Raw genomic sequence first — 15,772 nt, forward strand, 5'->3', positions numbered from 1 at the left:
ACAGGAGCGGCTGATGAGCAGTGGTGTAGCTGTGGCGTTAACTGGTTATTCCTGAGGTTGAACTCCGGGAAGGAGGCTCGGCTCTTAAACTTTGGGTGTTGGAAGGGAAAGATGAGGTGTGACTGACGTAGGGCGGAATCATCATCGATAGGTTGCTCTGGTTATATCACCGTGACCATATTAAATGTGTCTCCTGTACTGTAGGGTTTCACTGGCTCACATCCCTTTTCATTAATGTGGTAGGAGGCAGTGGGGTGGGGGTGGGGTGGGGAATCCTGGCTGGGGGAGTGGTTGCACAAACAGTTTCTGTATTTCTGACTTGATGCCAGCTATACAGCATCTCCCCGGACCCCGACCCTGCCCCCCCTCCCCACCAGACCCTTTACCTTCTCGTGGCTTTCAGAGGGGCGCTTGGTGTGTCCTGCGACCAGTGTGTTGTAAAAAGGTCAGAGGGCCTCAGCTTTAAAATAGTTTAGGATACAGAAGTGTGTCTCCGTTTTCAAAGTCAGCTTGGAAAAAGAAATAGAGGAGCCAGCAGAAACAGTTTAAACATTTCTCGCGTGGGGAAGAATGAAAACAGCCTATGATGTGATAACACCATTGGAGGGCAAACGTTTTTAATATAGGAAAGGTGGGGAAATGGGGCATTAAATGACTCCTTTTGTAAAGTTGACTGGCTCTGCACTTAGCCGTGACCAAAAAAAAAAAAAAAAAAAAAAAAAAAAAGCTTCTTTGGAAACTTCAGAGAAAGAGAAAAGATCACACTACACACATATCTATCATACATAGATATCTATCATTATACATAGATAAATACAACAAAGGAAAACGGAGGACTGTGTAGCTGCTCAGAATAATTCTGCCTCCGGGAAAACCCTCCCCAAAACAACTGGATTTGTCCATATCAAGTGTGCGTCCCAGAAACAGTGCAAGGCCTTTGTTTCACTCCCCCTTTTTGAAGACTCAGCACCCCTAGTAATTTGCAGTGGTGTGATATTCTGTGGTATTCGGGAGTCCAGAGTCTGCTGTGTCATTAGGACAAATGGCTTAGTATTTCAGAGCTTCAGGGAACCACTGGTTTTCAAATCCGACTCTGAAATTGAGGCATAACCAAAGTCAATTCATTTAAGTCTCAGCAACACTCGGGAGAGGTCTCTTTGAAGTAAAATCACTTGGACTGAGTTGCTTTGTTTTGTTTTGTGTTAAGCTTGACGGAGCCACAAGTGCACATCTTAACCACGATGGTTAAGAACAAATGTTTGTCTCCGCTTGCCTTTTACAGGGCTCTCTTCGTATTAACCAGTAGGTACCCTAGGCATGCTCCTGGGATACCACCTTCTGTGACGTTAGAGTTATTCTGAGTATTACACACACACACACACACACACACACACACACACACCACACACGGGCACAATCACACAGACACAAGCACACACACATATTCATAAAGGCACAATCACACAGACACAAGCACACACACACAGAGGCACAATCACATAGACACCAGCACACACACACACACACACACATACACACACACACACGGGCACAATCACACAGACACAAGCGCACACACACACACAGAGGCACAATCACACAGACACAAGCACACACACAGAGAGGCACAATCACATAGACACCAGCACACATACACACATACACACACACACATATACAGGCACAATCACACAGACAGGAGCACACACACACATATATACATAAAGGCACAATCACACAGACATAAGCACACACACACATATACATAAAGGCACAATCACATAGACACGAGCACACACACACAAAAGCTGTGAGAGTTGTAGAACGGGCTTGCTAGCCACGGCCCATTCTTATAAACTCCTAGGTTAAGGAAGAACCTGGAAGCCCCAAGGCTCTGGGAAAGAACTTCAGAAGAGCCCTCAGGCAGTGCCTCTTTCAAACCTGTTTTGTATGTCAAACTTCTGTGTGCTTCCCATCAGAAAGGATGAAAGGAAAGGATGTTCCATAGAAAAAGAGTGCTTGGAACTCCAGGCCTCTCATCCTGCCAAGGAGAGGAGGAAGCTAAGAGGAGAGCTCATCTACATAGGGACACAAGGCTCATCCATCACGAAGGATGGAGAGGACCCAGACCTCTTTCTGGTTCCTGTGTGTAAATCAACATTTTCCTTTAATGACCCCCACGCCCAGAGTGAAAGCAAACAGCTCTGCAACAGATCAGCAACCTTTAAGACTGGACGTACCTGAATAGAGTTTGGTTTTTAAATGAAAAGCATCTGGCAGTCTTGATGGCTGCACTGTCACTGTACAATGTGGAGATGAACCATAAATAATGAGCTGTTTATATAAACAAGGCTAAATAGGATTTCTGCCTCCACAAAGGGATAACTCATTGCTTTCCTGTGTGTATGTTATGATAATGACGATGATGATGGTGATGGTGGTGGTGGTGGTGATGATGGTGATGATGATAGAATTGATTAATGGTTTTCTCTAAATCCATGTAGAGACATATATTAGTTAACAGTCAAGACCAGGACTCTGAACTAGGTGAAAAGAGGTGAGGAGGGTACTGCCCTTTTGCCCACGACTTTGGGAGAGCATCTCAGGATGTTGGAGGTAGTAAATCAGAGTGGTAACCAGGAACCAGGAGTCTGGGAAGGACCTTTCAAGAATCATGTTCTGACCACGAAACTTTGGGGTCACAGGGCAGAGGGCACTGGATCTAGGTAGAAATGGAAGGGAAATGGATTTCAGTTTGGGAGCACAAGAATAAAGAGGAAGTGAGAGACGCCGTAAGGAGCAAGTCCAAGCTGGAGTGGAGGACCGGACGCTGGTGAGCACCAGCTATGCTAAGCTTGGGTCCTCTGGATCTGATGGGGAAGCTGCACCCTGGGTGAGAGCTCTAGGGGGAAACACACAGAATGGCTGTTAGCCACTTCTCTAATTCACCAAGCCCAGCCTTGCTACCTCTGATCAGACAAATCAGACAAGGCAGGGTGAACAAGGGAGAGATTTTTTTTTTCCAGTCTGAAGTGACTATTACTCATGTCCAGCCATCATGCTTAATCTGTGTGAAGCTGATGAAAGCTGAGCTGCCTTTTCATAGAAACGCACACGTACACACCAAATACACACAGTTCGGACAGTAGCCATACAGACGTCAGGTGCAGACCCTGCTGTGATCCCAGCAGCACAGAAGCCTGGCGTGACGACTTCCCACTTCTCCCCTCAACACCGCCCCACCCATGCGCTGTGGATCAAATGGGGATTCCCCAAAGGTAGCCTCCAACCCAGAGCTACCCAGCCTTGTTTCCCTTTCTTTGGCCACTTTTCTCTTGCTTGATAAGAAAAAACACCGGGGCTGGGGATTTAGCTCAGTGGTAGAGCACTTACCTAGAAAGCGCAAGGCCCTGGGTTCGGTCCCCAGCTCCGAAAAAAAGAACCAAAAAAAAAAAAAAGAAAAGAAAAAGAAAAAGAAAAAACACCATAAGAGCCTGTAAGGTGGCTGCTGGGGGACCTTTTCACTTCCCCAGGAGCAGAGTGTCTGCTGCTCCTTCTGAAGCTCTCACCGGGGGGGGGGGGGGGGGGGGGGGGGGGGGGGGGGGGACCGGCTAACTCTCACTTCCTGTTTGGGATCCCTTCCCTACCTCGGATGCAAGAAGGAGTCTGCTTTTCTCTTTCTTGTTTCTGATCACTGAATGTGAAGGTCATTTCTTGCAGCTTAAAAAAACGCCTTAGATCATTGTCACCTGTGGCACTAGTGTGTGAGTGAAGCCCGTGGAATGCGCGCATGGTCATTTCCTATCTCTCCCCATGAGCCTCTAGGTCTTCAAGGGGGACAGGGAGGATGATGGGACCAGGGGCCAGGGGGACAAGTAAGAGTTGCTAAGAGAGAAACTGTCTTGTCCTCTGGGCTGACCTCTTTAAGAGCTGAGACTTCCTTACCTTTCTGAGTCATAGGGAAATTTTATACTGGCCTGACCCTAGTGCCTTAACTGCGCTCAAATGATGGCGACAGATTTCAACCAGCTAGAAAGCTTACTAAAATGCTGTCGCCACTGCAGGTGGTAGCACACACCGATAGTCCTAGCACTTGGCAGGTTGAGGCAGAAGGATCGGGAGTTTGAGGCTACCCTGGACGACATGGACAAATCCTCTCTTCATCTCTCAGGGAAAAAAAAAGTCAGTGCAAGGCCCCCATCTCAGACCAACTGAATCCAGATCTCTCCCTGATGGTTTTTGGTACATGGGCAGGGTGGACAACCACTGCCTGCATGCAGTGCATCGTTTGTAGGCTATGCTCTTTGCATAAGTAGAATCCACTCCAAATGCTCCAAAAACCGTGTGATTCTTTTAATTGCTGAAGATTTTTTTATCGCCACCAGGCTGAAAAGATATATATCAATCAAAACAAAGGTTTACTTATAAGTATAATGTATATTTAATTTGAAAGGCCACAGAATGTTCGTAACAAATCACTGAGCAATGCAAGCATTCGTTCAGGATCAAGTCCTAGTGTTTCAAAGGATGTGGACGAGCGGTGGGAACAGCAGTCGATGCTTCATTTCATTTTACTTCCGAAGCTTTAATAGTCCCCTCACTTTGTTTGTTCGTTTCCTTTATTTATTAATTCGATAAACAAAATTCTATCCCGGCCGTGTTTCAGATGCAGTGGGAAAGAAAGATGGGCTCTGGGTATAAGAAATGCGTCGTCTAGGGGATGTGACCCAACCTACATACACCAGATGACTTTGAAGTCAGCCGCCAAGGCTAAAGGGGCAGCTGTAGGAGAGAATGTGAGTGCTTTGGTCTCCCCATTAAATAGACAAGATAGGGCACAGACACAAACAGAGCAAGGTCATAGCCAGAAGGCAAGTGCTTTTCTGTTTAAGATGTAGTACTGAATGGAGGACAGGGCTGTATCCTCCGCAGCTTGGTCTTTTCTGGCACATCATTCACTCACCTTCCCTACCTAATTCCTCACCAAGTGAGTCTGAGCTATAGAAAGTTCTAGAAGTTTTCCCCTAATCCAAGTCAGGGGACTTTGCTGGAGGCTTCCTGTTAAGGCTTCTGAACTCCCCTACCTAGAATCTCAACTTTTCTTTTCCCCAGATGACTGACCCTGGAGAAGTTTTGCTCCCTGCCTCTGGGCCTCAGTTGCTCCTCTTGTAATATAGAGGTAATAGGACGCATGAGCTAATATGGATAAAGCACCTATCTGGGGACACCCACATGCTAACATGTTACTGTCACAATAGCCTGAACTTACCCTACCACAACCACCAAGACTGATCGAGGCTCTCATGAGGAGAGGGCATTCATCCGTCACCCAGAGGGACTGGAAGCAGGATTGTTTGCCATGTTGGTGGAGAGTCTGGTTGATGTAGGGACTTCCCAGGTTTGCTGGGAAGACATCCTTGCACAGGCCAAATGCTCAACCTGAAACAACCGTGCTTTGGAAGATCTAAGAGCCCGGAATAATCCCAACACTCAGGAGGCTCAGGCACAAGGATAAACCTGGGACCCAGCCTGGGCTATACAGCAACTTTTAAAAGACCAGTAACAGCCAATCACTTCTCTGAGGGAGAAACCTGGTCTTTGTTGGGGAGACTGTGAAGACAGAACAGCGACCCGAGGGGCTTGAGCATAGAGAGGCATCTCCGACTTGGACTGCCAGGTTGAAACTGGAAGAGGCCAAAGGGGGAGTGGGGAGGGAGGCGTTACTAAGCCCAGAGCAAACTGCCTGGCCGACCCTCGCGCCAGCCGGGACTACTTTGTTTCTGGGTATAACAAACAGCCCACACAGAGAATGGAAACATCTACTTCCACCTACCACATGGCCCCATCTACAGGCTCTTCAGATCTCTGCCAAGAGCTCCTTGACCACAGGATCAGCTTCTCCCATGTCCACCCCTCTGGCAGACTCCCAGATGCCTTCCAGCTTCGGCTAGTTCCATGCTGTTCCCCACAAGGAAGCCCCTCCCCTCCCCTGACTACCTGGAACCAGAGAACCATCTGACTGACAGGGGAGAGCTTTGGGGTCACTCATAGACCCAAAGGAGTAGAGGGAAACAGACAGAGGAAGAGTGCATCGTACCCAAATAGAAACAAGTTCTTTAGCACCAACCAGACTTCGGTGTTGCAGTTTGAGGCCAGCCAGGAATATATAGCATCGGTGGGCTAGCCCTGGAAGCTTTCTTGTTAGGGGAGGAAACACTGAGAATTCCAAAGCTTGGTTGACCAAGACAATTCTCAAGCGCTTGCCGGGACAGTTTGTTCCCAGAGTTCGCCTCCCTAGGAAAAAGTCTTCCTCAGATTCGATGCTGTGTGTGGCTCCGAGCAGTGGGTGGAAGAAGTGGGTGGGATTGAAAGTTCCAAGACTCGGGCTGGGCATGGGAACCTTTAACAACCACCCACTCTGCCACTGGATATTGTAGTTTAATGTTTCTGGAAGAAAGTAGTGATAAAACCACCTGGTCGGGGCTTCCCATTGCTCATTCCTTCCAGAACAGGCTGCTGCCCACGCCGAGCTGCCTGTCCACTCTAGCTCAGGGGTCTCAGGATCCCACTTCCTTATTGTGGTTGCCATAGGCCAGTCTTGAAGCCAGGAACAGGGAATTAGTTCTTTTCCCACATATTGTGCGCCACACGTTTAAATCAAAAGCAGCATCCCTCTCCTGCTTCTCCCCCTCTCCAAGTTAATCTTAGGAGTGCATGTGCCGACCAGTTCTCGTAAGTATTTCTCCCAAGGCTCCAACACAAAGGCCATGCTTGAGTTGAACTGATCTTGGCACCTTGCTCTCAAAAGGCCGGCCTTAAGTGTGGTGTAAGGCGGGGCCACAGCCTGCTGGCACTCTAGGAGCCTGGATGGCCCCTGTTGAACTAATTAATGTTCCCTGAATGCAACCTTTGATAAAGGTTAAGATAAAGAACTCTGCTCCAGTGGAGGGGGTGGGGGAAGGCTGGAACAGTTGGGAGAAGAATGAACGATAGCACTTCATTATTTTAAGAAGCAAGATTTTATATAGAAAGACAAGAACGAGAGGCTACTAGGTAATTAAAGGAGGTGGGGGTGGGGTGGGGATGAGGGGAGGTTTCTTGGAAAAAAGAGAAAGGAGTCAGTGTGGAGTCTGAGCTCCAAACCAGACCATATTGCTCTCTTTATCATTAACAGGAGTGAACATCAATATTGTCTTTTTTTTTTTTTTATCTTGTGCCAGTCACTTTGTGCATACAAAGGAATATTTTCAGCCTCTTTAAAAACCGGGCATTTTCATAGTCACCCATTTTACAGAAGAGAACTGAGTTCTGGGAGGTTAAATTATTTACCAAGATTGTCCAAATGGGAAAGGAGAGATTTAAATCAGGATCTATCAGACACTCAAGCACACAGTCTTACACTGGAATCATATCTTCCAGGAGAAAATAATTCGTAATTTTGCACTTAGCCAGTTTTGTCTCTCGCAAAGCCTAAAAGATATGTTGTCTTTTGCTTTGCTTTCTCCTAGCCCAAACCAGAAATAGTCATAACAACTGGTGCCCAGAAAGCACTTTGTCCTCTGCAAGCCGATGTGTCCATTTGAGAGCGCGCGCGCGCGCGCACACACACACACACACACACACACACACACACACACACACACCCCTATCCAAATCCACAAGCTAGGTTCCTCCTTGCCCGCTGCAACCCCAAACCTCTTCCCTCCGGAAATACCCATGGCCTTAGAGTCAGAGGCCCCCTATCCCTTGTCCATTCTGCCCACTGTCTGCACTGCTCCTAGCTGTGTGTAAGCACCTGACAAGCTCAGCTGAGGTAGCACTTACACATGTAGTAGGTCACGCCTGTCTGTGTGAGCCTATGGTGGGCACATGATCGTTGCTTGGTATCCAATTAGGACTTATCGTCTTTTCTAGGAGTGGTTGTTGGAGCCCTTTTAGGTATTTCGAGATGAGACCTCCATTCCTATGCTGTATTATCAGGAATCGCTAGTCCCAGATAGAAAACAACCCAGGCTTTGCATGCTACAGTAACTGCCTCTTAACCCCTTCACTCCTTGGTGTGAACCAACTGAGTTCAAGTCTCAGGCACTTTTTGTTCTAGTGCAAGCGTGGCTGGTACATTAGGCTCTGGTACCACACCCATGGCTTGATGCTGGCCCCGCATGCCTCTAGAGGGGAGATGGTTGAATGTTACTCATACCCCAGAAAAGCAACATATACCAGCTCTCACTGTTCCAGATGCTAGAACACAGCTGGGAAGAGCTGGCAGATAAATAAGTCAACAGTGCTTGGGAAAGGCCACTGCCAAAGGTCTCTTTGCCACATGAAGGTCTCTTTCCCTGGAGTTTTATGATTTTTTTTTCTGGTTCTTTTTTTCAGAGCTGGGGACCGAACCCAGGGCCTTGAGCTTCCTAGGCAAGCGCTCTACCACTGAGCTAAATCCCCAACCCAGTTTTATGATTTTTATGTTTTGTTTTGCTTTGCTTTTTAAAAGTATGTGTGTAGGCAACGGGTGCTAAGTAGGGAACCCATGATCTTGCACATGCTAAGCAAACACTGTAGAATCAACCTGCAGTCCCATATTTAGGTCTTTAATCAGAAACAACCTTGGTGGGGACTTTGAATCATAGCATCAAAGATTTAATAGAATGTCAGTGTGCTAGACCCTACTGCAATGGTTCTCAACCTGTGGGCCTTGGCCCCTTTGGGGATTTGAATGACCCTTTCACAGGGGTCACCTAAGACCATCGGAAAACATAGACACATACATTATGAGTCATAACAGTACCAAAATTACAGTTGTGGAATAGCTACGAAAATAACTCTATGATTGGGGGTCACCACAGCATAAGAAACCGTATTAAGATGTCATAGCGTTAGAAAGGTTGAGAGCCACTGGGCTTACAAAGGCGTTCTCAAGTTTGCCTTGGCCTACATGCGATCAACAGGCAAGAGTACAGCTTTCTAAAATGTACCAGGAAGAATGAGGTAAGGGGTAGAGTGAGTGTGCAAGCAGGGCGTGCTAACTGACACGTGAGGCAGCTGACTGACAGCTGTCGTCAGATAGAGAGGGTGATTTGTAGTTGGGAAAATTAAAAAAAAAAGTCATCTGAGGTGAGGAATAGCAGAGGGATATGTAGAGGGGCTGCCAGAGTCTAGAGGTGGGAAACTGAGACTCTGCCTGATGCTTGCGACTGGTGACAGGCTCTAAAGCCTGGGGAAGCTTAAACTCTGGAAAGGCAGCTGAGGCCCTGGGAGGACAGGAGCCTGGCTTCAGGGCAGGAGCAAGAACACAGCCTTCGGTGAGGACACAGCAGCTGGAAGGGTGAGACCTGCCACTGGTTTGGCTGGCTGTGCCTGAACCCTTTTCTTGTCCAGAAACAGAAAAAGAAGACATTTTACGGAAAGATAAGGTTTTTAAAATGTGTGTGTGTGTGTGTGTGTGTGTGTGTGTGTGTGTGTGTGTGTGTGTTCGTACATATGTTAACTGTGCAGGCTCTGGTAGCACCCACCTATAGTTTTAGTGCTCAAGATGCTGAGGGAGAGAGAAGATTTAGTTTTAAAGCCAGCTTGGACTAGAGAGTGAGTTTAAAGGCAGCTAGGAAGCCAGTCAGGGCTATATAACAAGACCCTGTCAAAAGAAAAAGGAGGGTAAAACAAACAAATAAACAATGAACAAACAAACAAGAGCCAACTAAGACCTAAGGAAAAAATAAAGGAATGAAGGAAAGAAAGGGGGGAATGAATAGCAAAAGTGAACAGTCCTGAGGAGCTAGATCTGTCAGGGAAGTACTTGCCATGCACGCAGGAGGTTTGATCCTCAGGACACGTGTTGTTGGGGATTTGTTTTGTTCAAAAAAAAAAGAAAAAAATTCCGGGTGTGGCTTCATGTGGCTCCCAATGGCTTGTCAGCCAGCCAGCCTACTTGGTGAGCTCCAGGCAAGTGACAGACCCTGTCTCAAAAACAAGATGGACAACTGAAAAATAGCTCCTGAATTTACATCTTCTGCCTTCCACGTGGCACACATGCACACACACACACACACACACACACACGTGGCACATGCACACACGCACACATACGTACACACATGCACACACACATGCACACACATATACACATACACATGCACACACACACATATACACACGTGGCACACACACGTGGCACACACGCACATGGCACACACACATGCACACACGTACCCTCACACACACGTGACGATGAACCTGCACAAATACAAAGGAGCACACACATACTCAGGAAAAGAGAAGATACTGCCCACCTGATTCTGTTCGTTTCTTTTTTAAGATTATTATTGTGAGTGTGCACAAAGAGGTCAGAGGATAACTCTTGGGAATTGGTTCTCCCCTTCCACCATGAAATCTGCTGATCAAATTGCCCTATTTAAAAAATAATTTGAATCTTTTTCTGAGACGTGGTTTTCCTCACTCCGGCTGGTGTGAATATATATCTTGCTGGCCTCTGCCTCCCAAATGCTGGGATTAAAGGCCTGCACCACCATACATGGCTAAAGTCTGTAGCTATATGGCATAAAAATATTCAACTTCAGCCTCGTCCTACTGTAGACAGTTCTACTCTTTGTCTATTTGACAAGTGAGGGCCAACTCAGACGGCCACTTACTAGTGTGCCCTAGCCAGGAAGTGGAGGAAGCGGACCCTTGCCATACCTGATGGAGAATCCCTTTCTCTCAGTGGTTTTGTTCGCTCTGGTCCCAAATAGCTGTGGCTTTGCTGGCCGTGGGCTACGCAGAGTTCCATTTTGCCATGTGCTGCCAAACTAGCTTCAAGTGGGATGTGAAATAACTTATAAAACCCAGACAACAGAGTTCCCACTCCCAGGTTTTCAAAGCAAACCATGTAGGTACCTAATGGCAACATTGGGAGAACGGCAAGCCCCCCCATAGCCCTAAGTAGCCCCTTCCACCACTTCTTAGCCATCTGTTTCCTGCATGCTGAGTGTTGCAGGGAAACAGTGATGTCAGCTCTTCCATAGAAAGCGGCACCTCCCTGTTGGTCCCTCCCCTTCAATGCACATTTTTGTTCCCCTTTCTGGCTTTTGTCTTGCTGCTTGCTTAGGGACTCGGGCGCTTGGCATCAGTCATTGGCTTTCTTAATAAGTTTTAGCTATTTAAGTTTCATTGTGGCCTTCGAAGTGCACACGTCTCTTCGGGTCCATATTTGGAAAATCCTTTGTTGTTTAGCTAATGGCTAGAAACAAGGGGCTTAGCGTTCATGGAGAGGGGCCATTTTGCTTTCTAGAGAAAGCAATGTTAAATGCAAGACTGTGGAGCCAGCAATGGAACCCTGCCTGGGTCCCCAGTGAGGCAGCTTGAAAATTTGTAGTGACTTGGGCACAGGACCTACAGCTTAAGGTCAGGAAACTACACCTATGACGTCATCTGCGAACATCCTGTATTCTCCCATCCGAAGCTGGACTTTTAAATGGGACGGATTCCACCTCCCTTTGCTTCGTGTCCTAAGAGACAATCTGGCTCCGAATGAAAGGGATAGTCTCTAGGGAAGGCATGAGTTTTGAAATATGAACCCGAAGAAGGGTTTTAAGCCATAATTTAAAAAACAGTTCTTTTAAGATTTAATTTAAAGACTGGGCACGGTGGTGCACACCTTTGATAGCATTTGGAAGGCAAAGGCAGGAGGATCTCTGTGAGTTCGAGGGCAGATTGGTCTACATACTGAGTTCCAGGACAGCCAGGACTACTCAGAGAGACCCTGACTCAAAAAGAAAAAAATAAAAAATAAAAATGAATGTTAACTAAAGATTACTCAAAATACACTTTTAGAAATACTTTTAAAATTCCATGTTTGGGTCCCTTAAAAACAGAATGAACATGGAATTAAGATTTAAATGGCTGTTTGCCCAGGTCCTGCAGGCCGTGGCTCCATGGAGATCACGTGATCCTGCCCATGGGTCCCGCAAGTTGCGGTAGGGACCAGTAGGAGCCATGCTGGCACCTCATGCCAGGATCTTCCTCAGAGACCTGCTTTCCAGGGCTTGTTTTGATGAGCGCCAGGTGAAGGGGCTGCTGGGAAAAGCGCTTAAGTGAAACCACGTGACTTTATAGTTCTCGGATCTCTTTTACTATTGCCCCCAATGTCAACAGGGGGTATGAATTTTTACTTTTTAAGTCAGAAGAGGGGAGGAAAAAAAACTTTAAAAACTTTTATGGGAACAGAGTGTCTGGAGTCGTTGAATTTTGTTTCCAACTTTATTTTGGAGGGAGCCTGGCAGTTTGCTTCCCTATGACGTCAGACTCTCCTTTGAGTCATTTTCAAGGGTGAAGGAACCAAGGCTGCCTTAGCGGAGTCGCAGAGGTGCGAGTGGCTGGCTGTCTTCAGCGTGGTATCAGGAAGTCATATCCCGGCTCAAGCTGGTCACTCAGAACCCGGTTCCAGAGTCATGGAAATTGAGAACGCCTCAGTCTCACATGTCTCTCATGGCTGCTTCTTTTCTTCTGTTAGATACCCACAATGACTTACTTTCTATGGCTGGCTGCATTTAAAAAAACCAACTTTAAGAATCTTATCTGTTGGTAAATATATCTGGGGTGGGAGCGTGACAAACTTCTCAAGTTTCGTATTTCTTTAGTAATCTCCCAAAGAAACAAGTCTTAAAACAAAACCCCAAATAAGGGTGGGGGTGTGCTGTGGTAAAAGTTTGTAATTACAGTGACGGCCATGCTGTTTCCCTCCAGGCTTTAGGAGAAGGGAAAATCTGAACACGAGGCCTGTGTCCATCTTTAATGGAATCGGGAGAAAGCCTCGGCAAGCGTCCCTTTGCATGTGCCTGTCTGCCTGTCCCCCAACATCAAAGTGGGCTGAACTCCCGGTCTAAGTGTGAAATAACCTGATGTAGAACAGACCCCCACACACAAGCTGAGGGGGCATGTGCTGTACTCTTTGGCAGATGGCAGAGTTTCCCAGCAAGCCCTATGCATGGTGGGTGTGTGTTCTCTGTGCTTCTAAGGGGGGACACGCATTCAAGGTGATCTAGACAGTGACCAGTTGTAAGTGCTCCGGGAGGCAAGTGAAACTGTCAAGGGTACTTACTGTGGTGAGCAAGGAAAAAGCAGCTTCAAGCATTGAGGTAGCCCTCCTGCCTGTAGTTCCTTCGGTTCATTTCCCGTTGCTGCCAAAACCCCTCACAAGAGACTTAGGGACATAGCAGTAGTCTACGGCACACTACCTTCCAGGTCTAGAAGTCCAGCACTAACCTCACCACACCACTGAGAAGTGTGTTCCTTTCTAGAAGAGCTGAGAAAGAATCCATTTCCTAACCTTTGCTCCTTGGAGAAGCTACTCACACTCCTTGGCTTCTGAACCCTTCTTCTTTAAAGCCAGTGACACAACTTGCCGACCACCAGGCTCCTCTTCCCATGGCTGGAAAGGGGTCTCCAATTCTAAAGGCCGTTGGAACTGAGCCTGTCTCTGTAACACTATCTCCCCCTCCATGGCTAAAAGGACTCCAGAAGCTAGAGCGCAGGGGTCTCTGAAAGGTATCAGATTCCTAACCAGCTTCTAAAAAGGCATGGCGCCGAGTGGACTCTTACCCAACAAATTCTAGGATCTTCCCCAACCCCATCACTGGTGCCTGTGTGATGTTAATCCATGTTTTAAGCTGTTAAAAACACCCTTCTATTGTGAATTCCTAGAAACAACAACAACCACACCTTGTTATGGTCTGGGTCTGTGGAACTGGATAGTCTCCTAGTTGTGTGCCTGCACCGGGTGCTGTACCTCTTGCTGCCTGACAGGGCTCTGCTCAGCCAGAGGTGCTGGGATTCCGGCTGCTCTCTCACTAGGCCTTGCACAGTGATGACTCACGTGCCTCCGAAAACAGCTCTGCGAGACGGGTTTTACACTTCTATTGGCACACACTGAGCACACGTATCTATGGAGTACAGTGATACAGTGCGAGATCTTACTACAACCGGCAGTGATCAGATCAGGGGTAGTGGCGTGTCTATCACCCGAAAGGTTGATCCGTTCTTTGTTTTAGAAACATCTGAAATTGTTCTACTGACTCTTTGAAATACATAGTTGATTATCGTCAAGGATAATTAGCCAACTGCGCCACGGAACACTAAGCGGGTCCTAACCAGCTGTACTACTCCACCCGATAACTGTCCTCTCTCGGACTCACATCTTTCTCAGCGTCCGGTCTTTCTACTTCCCTGAAACCAACTTCTTTAGCTTGAAACAATAAACAGTGTTTGTCTTTCTCTCCTGGGCATATTTGACATCGTATCCAGGTTAATCCTTATTGCCAAAGTGGCAGGATTTTTTCCTTTTATGGTGAAATAGTATTCCAGTGTGTGTGTGTGTGTGTGTGTGTGTGTGTGTGTGTGTGTGTATTCTTCAGCAGATAAGTGTCACACATACACACACAATACATATACACACATATATATGCATATGTACATATATACACATACATATATACACACATATATACATATACACACACACGTGTGTGTGTGTGTGTGTGTGTGTGTGTGTGTGTGAGAGAGGGGGGGATTCACCTGTTAACACCTAGCTTAGTACTATATCTTGGTTATTATGAGTAGTATGGTTCAATAAATGTAGCACTGTAGAAATTTCTTCTACATACTGACTCCACCACCACCACCCATATATATATATGTATGTATTATATATATATATATATATATATATATATATGTAACCCCTGAACTGGAACTGCTGGGTCATATGGTAATTCTAGTCTATTCCTCTGAGAATTTCCATGCAGTTTTCCAGACTGACTATACGGTTTCCTTCCCACCAGCATTCTGAGACTTCCCCTCTCCGTATACCCACTGACATTGCTTATTTTTGCTTGTTTCATGGCAGTCATCCTAAGTGGGGTGAGATGGTAGCGTATGTGGCTTTGGTTCACATTTGCCTGATTTGTGATATTGAAGATTCTTGTATGCACTTTTAGCTCTTCGCCTCTCTTTGGAGATGCATATATTCCGGTTATTTGCACTTGGTTGTCTTTTGTTGTTCTTGTTTTGTCTTGTTTTGGGTTTTTGTCTGAGACAGGGTCTCATGTAGGCTCAAGCTCACCATGGAACCAAGACTGTGACCTTGGACTTGTGGTCCTCTTGCCTCTACCTCCCGGTGCCAGCATTGCAGGTGTCTCTGTGTCCAGCTGGTTCATTGTGGAGAATTGAACCCAAGGCCTCTCGCACTCAGACAAGTCCTCTGTCCACTGAGTCACGTCTCCAGCCCCGACTCAGGTCCTAATTAATAGGATTGTTCTACTGCTGTTTTTGGAGTGCCTTGTGTGTTCTGGATATTGACCCCTTTTCTAATGAGTGCTTTGCAAATATTTTCTCCTGTTCTGCATGGTGTATTTCCCTATGTTGAACACTTCCTTGCCGAGGTCTCCTCGGCTTTTGTCTTTGGATTCTGTGCTTTGGGGACCCTGTCTGAGAAATCCTTGACAAGCCTAATGTCCTAAGACCTCTGAGTCATTTTCTTCTAATTATTTCATAATGGGGCAAGGGAGATTCCACATTTGTCCTTAACCCATTTGGAGTTGATTTATTGTGAGGTGAGAGTTGTGAGGTGTCCCGTTGTTATGCATTTATGTTTCCAGTTGTCCCAGCACAACTGATGGAAGACTCTGGCTGTATAGTCTTGGTGCCTCTGCAAGAACTTAGCTGTCTATAAATCTGGATTATTTCTGGATCTGCATTCTGTCTTGTTACTTTGAGTATGTGG

General features: G+C 46.7%; 1 protein-coding gene across 1 annotated transcript in view; it reads left to right on the forward strand.

Annotated features, from left to right (window-relative positions):
- Arhgap31 (Rho GTPase activating protein 31) overlaps positions 1–15,772 on the forward strand; it is a 112,912-nt gene that overhangs the window by 523 nt on the left and 96,617 nt on the right. The window lies entirely within an intron of this gene.

The sequence above is a fragment of the Rattus norvegicus genome, chromosome 11 (assembly GCF_036323735.1).
Source record: "Rattus norvegicus strain BN/NHsdMcwi chromosome 11, GRCr8, whole genome shotgun sequence".
Taxonomy (NCBI): domain Eukaryota; kingdom Metazoa; phylum Chordata; class Mammalia; order Rodentia; family Muridae; genus Rattus; species Rattus norvegicus.